Source organism: Pseudorca crassidens, chromosome 3 (assembly GCF_039906515.1).
Source record: "Pseudorca crassidens isolate mPseCra1 chromosome 3, mPseCra1.hap1, whole genome shotgun sequence".
NCBI classification, from domain to species: Eukaryota; Metazoa; Chordata; class Mammalia; order Artiodactyla; family Delphinidae; genus Pseudorca; species Pseudorca crassidens.
In genome coordinates, this window is record NC_090298.1 from 125653904 (window position 1) to 125659665 (window position 5762).

At 52.0% G+C, this 5762-nt stretch overlaps 1 long non-coding RNA gene across 1 annotated transcript; it reads right to left on the reverse strand.

Annotated features, from left to right (window-relative positions):
* Window positions 1-3568: 3568 nt before the first annotated feature.
* LOC137220837 (uncharacterized) lies at window positions 3569-5399 on the reverse strand. Its single transcript, XR_010941812.1, has 2 exons — window positions 4908-5399; window positions 3569-3912 (listed from the first exon to the last, which is right to left on the reverse strand). It is a non-coding gene; the product is annotated as an uncharacterized lncRNA (long non-coding RNA).
* Window positions 5400-5762: the final 363 nt, after the last annotated feature.

Here is a 5762-nt window from a genome sequence, read left to right on the forward strand (position 1 = left end):
CCGTTATGAGCTGTGTGATCTCGGGGAAGCCACCTGCCTCTCGGAGCCCCCATTTCCTCATCTGCAGAGTGGAAGAATAATAGTAACTGCCTCGTAGAGCTGTGAGGATTAAGTTGATAAAGTGTGTGGAAAGCTTTGCCCCTGGCACCCAGTAGTCATTCAAGTACCTACTGTCCTTCGAGGTAGGAAAGAAAATCCAGAATTTTATCACTGGAAAGGAACAATCAGTTAGTTTACATGTGGGGAGATAGAGGCCCAAAGAAGCAAAGGGTTCCATTGCGAGTCCAGGATGAGCCAAACCCAGAGCCCAGGTCATCTGCCAAGTTCAGCCCCTCCCAACACACCCCATCTGGGGAACAAGCCAAACCCAGAAATGATGACTCCCAGAAAACCCCACTCTTTCTGGCACCCAGAGGAGAGCCTCTGCATTACACCCAGCTGGCAGCCAAGTAGCTACTCAGAACCCCCAGTGCCGGCACAGCCCTGGCACTAAGGATGCACATCCGAGAATTGACAGGGGCCCCCCTTTTTCTCCCAGCCTCCTAATACAGAGCCTCCAAACACTGGCTCTCCCAGTGAACTCACTCAAGTTCACCCAAGGAACTGTGGTAGAGCCAGGCGGGAACCCAGGCCTGGCAGCTCGCTGCCCCATGCTCTACCTCTCTGTACAGGACACAGGACACCTTTTTCCCTCCACACCATGTTTATTCTCAGGATTGGTTCAGGGTCATTCCTATAACAATTATGAGAACAACCAATAACACTGTGCCCTTACTGTTTCCAGGGGCTGTGCTAAGTGAGGGTTTTTTGTTTTGGGGGTTTTTTAAAAATATTCATTTATTGATTTTGTTGTGCCTGGTCTTAGTTGCAGCGTGCAGGATCCTTTAGTTGCAGCATGCGGGATCTAGTTCCCCAGCCAGGGATTGAACCCGGGCCCCCTGCGTTGGGAGCGCGTAGTGTTAGACACTTCCCTGTTAACCACCAGGGAAGTCCCGTGAGGGTTTTTCTTTTTTTTTTATTGACAATACTTTAAAAGGTAAGGCCATAACATTATTATTTCCATTTTACAGATGGGGAAACTGAGGTCAGACCAACTTCCCCCAGCCAATGAGTGAAGAAAACAGAGTTTGAACTCAGGGGCACCTGTTCCCTCTTCACCACATCTCCGCACCCTCCAGGCATGGCAACCCTTTCCTTTCCTGGCTGGGCCCTTGTTGTCCCGCTCTGTGGCCTTGTCAGGGTCTTCACCTCCACCAGAGGTCTGTTCAGGACTTTGAAGAGTAAAGAGAGGAAAAGTGGGCACAGGCTGTTCTGGTGGCCCCTGCATCCTCAAGCCAGACCCTCCTGCTGTGTGTGTAAGGCTCTCCCCCTCCACCCTGCAGCCTCTGGCCTGTGTTGGCAGCTCCCTTCCCCAGCCACTGACTTCCATCTTTAGGCCTTAAGAACGGGAGGGGGGACTTCCCTGGTGGTGCAGCGGTTAAGAATCTGCCTGCCAATGCAGGGGACACAGGTTCAATCCCTGGTCTGGGAAGATCCCACATGCTGCAGAGCAACAAAGCTCGTGAGTCACAACTACTGAAGCCCGCACACCTAGAGCCCTTGCTCCACAACAAGAGAAGCCACCGCAATGAGAAGCCCGTGTACTGCAACAAAGAGTAGCCCCCGCTCACCACAACTAGAGAAAGCCCGCGCGCAGCAATGAAGACCCAATGCATCCAAAAATAAATTAATTAATTAATTTTAAAAAAAAGAAAGAAAGAACGGGAAGGAACAGAGAGAAGCCACCAGGCTGAGCTTGGGTGTGAAACTTCCTGCTGGTATAGGAGTGGACGCCCATTTGTGGGGAGAGGGGGCACCTGGCCAGTTGTCAGGGAACAAACAACCCCTCGGGAACTCTGCTGATCCCACCTCAGTTCCTGCATCATCCCAACCCTCTCTAAAGCCCCGGCAGGGTCAAGCCTCGGTCTGTAATGTGTGGATAAAAACAGTACCCACCTGTGATAGTTTGTTAGCGTTATTGCAACGAAGTACCACAAATTGGGCGACTTAGATAACAAAAGCGTATTTCTGGAGGCTGGGAGTCTGAAATCAAGGTGTCAACAGGGTTGGTTCCTTCTGAGGACTGTAGGGGAGAATTGGATCCAGGCCTCTCCCTTAGCTCCTGGGGGTTTTCTGGGAGTCTTTGGCATTCCTTGGTTTTTAGATTCATCACCCCAATCTCTGCTTTCGTCTGCACATGACCTTCTCCATGTGTGCGAGTCTCTGTGTCCAAATTTCCCCTCTTTATAAGGACACTGATTGTACTGGATGAGGGGGCCCACCCTATGATTTCATCTTAATTTCATCATCTGCAATGACCCTGTTTCCAAATAAGGTCACATGCCCGGGTACTGGGGGTTAGGACTTCAACATCTTTTTGAGGAAGACACAATTCAACCCACAGCACCACCTCACAGAATCGCTGAGTGGATTAAATGAGCTAAGGCATGAAGCGCCTGCCACAGAATCATCATTCAACAAATGCTCATTATTATCATATTGTTATTTGCTGCACAGTGGCTGCCAGCGTGCTGCAGCATGTCCTGCGGGGCGACTGCCGCAGGGACGGTGCAAGCATACCCCTGGAATGTGGCTCCAGAATTTCACGGCAAGGAGGACCTTAAGGATGGAGGGGCTCAGCGTCTTCTGAGAGCACTGAGATTTCTCCCCAACAAGGACAGAGATGATTCTGACAATGCTCCGAGTCCTACTTCATCTGTGACCGAGAGACTGTCAATTGTCGCCCATGTCAAATCCTATTGCAGCTGTTATCAGTCCTTCATGATGGTTCCTAGGTCATCACGGATGGTGGGTGGGGTGACCAAGTGCCCCAAGGTACCCTTGACAAAGCCACGGCGTGTGCCACTGGACAGCCACGGCGTGTGTTCTGGACAGGCTGGAAGCCCCAGGGGCTATCATGGGGTGACACCGGGAATCCCACAATGTGCCCAGGCCTCCTTCGTGTGTGGCCGTGTTGGTGGGGACCGCAGCTCCCTAGCTGGGAGGCAACAGCCAGCCCCTCATGGGTGGTTGTGAGCTGCTCAGGCATCTCCATGGAGGGGTCGGGGGCAGATTGAATCTCAGATTGGTGCCTGCCTCCTGCACTTAAGCTACCTCTTCACTCAGCACTTTGTGAAGCTCAAGTTCAAAGTGCAGCAGGAAAGACCTGATAATGAATCTTAGCCACTGAGGATACAAAGCTTTCATTATGGTGCTTGTAAATGTATATGTGTGCTTCCTCATGTTTCTTCTGGTTTCCAATTGCTCCCCTGTGCCCATTTACAAAAGTGCTTTGAAAGTTGGGGAACTTGAGGCCTGAGCAGGCAGCCCAGTAAGGGTGAGGGGAGATGGCCAGGAAATAGCTCTGGATTGGCCTGTGGGGCAAAGATCCTGATAAAGACAATTCTGGAAGAGTGTCTGGTGCTAGAAGCTGTAATAAGAATAACTAGCATTTATCAAGCGTCTACCATGCCCTGAGCACCACACTCATGGGTCATTTTCTTTAGTCTTCACAGCAGTGACACACAACCAGTAGTTTAACTATATTTGCATTTTACAGATGAAGAAAAGAAACAAAGGGTTAGGGACTTGCTCAAGGTCACATTGCCAAGAAATGACAATGAGCAATTTGAACCCAAGCCTGATTCCAAGGCCTGAGCCCTTGCCCACGATGCTGTTCTGCCTTCCACGGGCTCTGATGAGGTCCCCAAGTCTGGAGCAGAGCAACCAAGTCTCTCTGTAGCCTATGTACCCACGGAAAGCCAGAGACCAGATGGCTGAGCGAGTGTGCGGCGGCTCCCCATGTCCTTTGTGAGGCCGATGAAAGAACCGGTCCAGATCATGTAATCCACACTCAAGAAGATGTGAAGAGGACTATAAACAGCAATAAAAAAGAACAAATTCCTGTGACACCGGACCATCAGGGAAACCTCACAGATACAATGCCAGACGCAAAAGCGCCCATACTGTATGATACTGTCAGGAGGGTAGGGACATTTGGGGACGCCTCTTGTGATGAAACGGCTCAGATCTTGAATTGTGTGGTGGTTACCCAGGTGTGCACATATGTAAAAATTCACCAAGCGGCATGCTTCAGATCTGTGCCTTTTATGGTCCCTCCAATAAATTAAAAAGATGTAAAAAACAAAACAAAACAAAACCTGCAGAAAATTCAGTCAAGAGTGACAATTGGTGGATTAAGCTCTCTCTAAAAAAAGAAGTGTGTTTGGAAGAGGTGGGGGGAGAAGGTGATTGCACCTGGTGGTTTTATCAGTCAAGATCCTGACCCACAGCTTGGTCCCTTCTCTCTTACCAAAGTCCACATCTGGCGCTTTTCAGGATTTCCATAGCTGGGAGGGAACGTCCCCTGCCCAGGAGGGCAAAATAGCATATAGTGCTCTCTTAATTCATTTACGCATCCCCTCATCCACCCCTTCAGCGTTCAAAGGCATTTGTGGGGGCCTGCTGTGTGCTGAGTACTGCACCGCATCCCAGGGATACAGCAGGGAACAGAACATCTGCTCTCCTGTTGCTATCATCTTAGCTGGGACTGAGATGATTGTCACTTTAAAATAAGTAAAGTAGTTGGTATGTCAGCTGGAGAAAAATAAAACAGGGAGAGGAGTGAGGAATGAAGGGCAGGCTGCATCTGCCAAGTCCCGGAAGGCCTTCTCCCTGAGAAGCTGACATTTCAGCAGAGGTGGGAAGGAGGACTCTGGGGACCGTGCAAATGCCCCAGTTGGGTGGGCGCAGGCCTGGCAGTGGGGGGTCAGGGTGGAGGGGAGATTAAGGGAGAGCCACACAGATAAGGTCAGGGAAGTGATGGAGGGCCCGGCGAGGGTAGGGCTTGTGTAGATTTGGGGCCTTACCCAGACTGAGGCAGGGTTCTGATCGGAGAGCTGACGTGACCTGGCAGGATATTTGTGAAGGGGAACTGGGCTGTTGCTGCTGCACTGGGAGGACACTGCAGGAGGACCACGGAGAGGCAAGTCCTGAGGCTCACTCACGGCACTGCGTCTCTGCTCTCCTACCCCGGCTTCTCCCGTGGACTGTGGCCTCCATCCAGGGCGGTGGAGAGAAGGGGAAGGGACTTCTCCCCGTGTGTGGAGGCTACCAGGACAGGCTGCAAGCGGGTGAGGAGCGGCCCCAAGTCTCTCTGCACAGGGAGGGTGAAGGGTTTTCGAGAATGCAGAATGCAGGCGTGGGCTGTTTCCTTGTGATTATTCTGGAGGTTTTCCAAGGAGGCAAAGTTTGCCTGGCAAGGTTTATCAGAAGTTCCTGACCGTAGACAGAGAGGGAGAGAGGAGGTGGAGACTGTGAGACCACGGGAGGCAGGGCGGCACCCTCCTCTCCTGCTCTGAGAGCTGCTGCCAGCTGGGGGGTGGGGAGGTGCCTTTTTATAGGGGGAGGCTGGAGTGGAGGAAGGGAGGAGCCCCTGAATTCGTAGGCCCGGCTCACCCACCGCCTGCTGTGTGGCTTGTGTACATCAAGCTCCCCGCTCTGGCCGGTTGTCCCTCCTTCAAAAATACAGGGCGGGGCCAGAGGCTCCTGGTTGTCCTTCGCTCTACACCTTATCCAGAGAGCCCACTGAGCGCCTGGTCTATACACTGGGCCTGGGCCTGGACCTCCAGGAGCTCACACCCAGAGTCTCCTAGAGCTGAACCTTGGTCACCCAGTGGCTTCTTACCTCTCCCACGGGTGAGGTGTGAAGCTGATACCTGCTT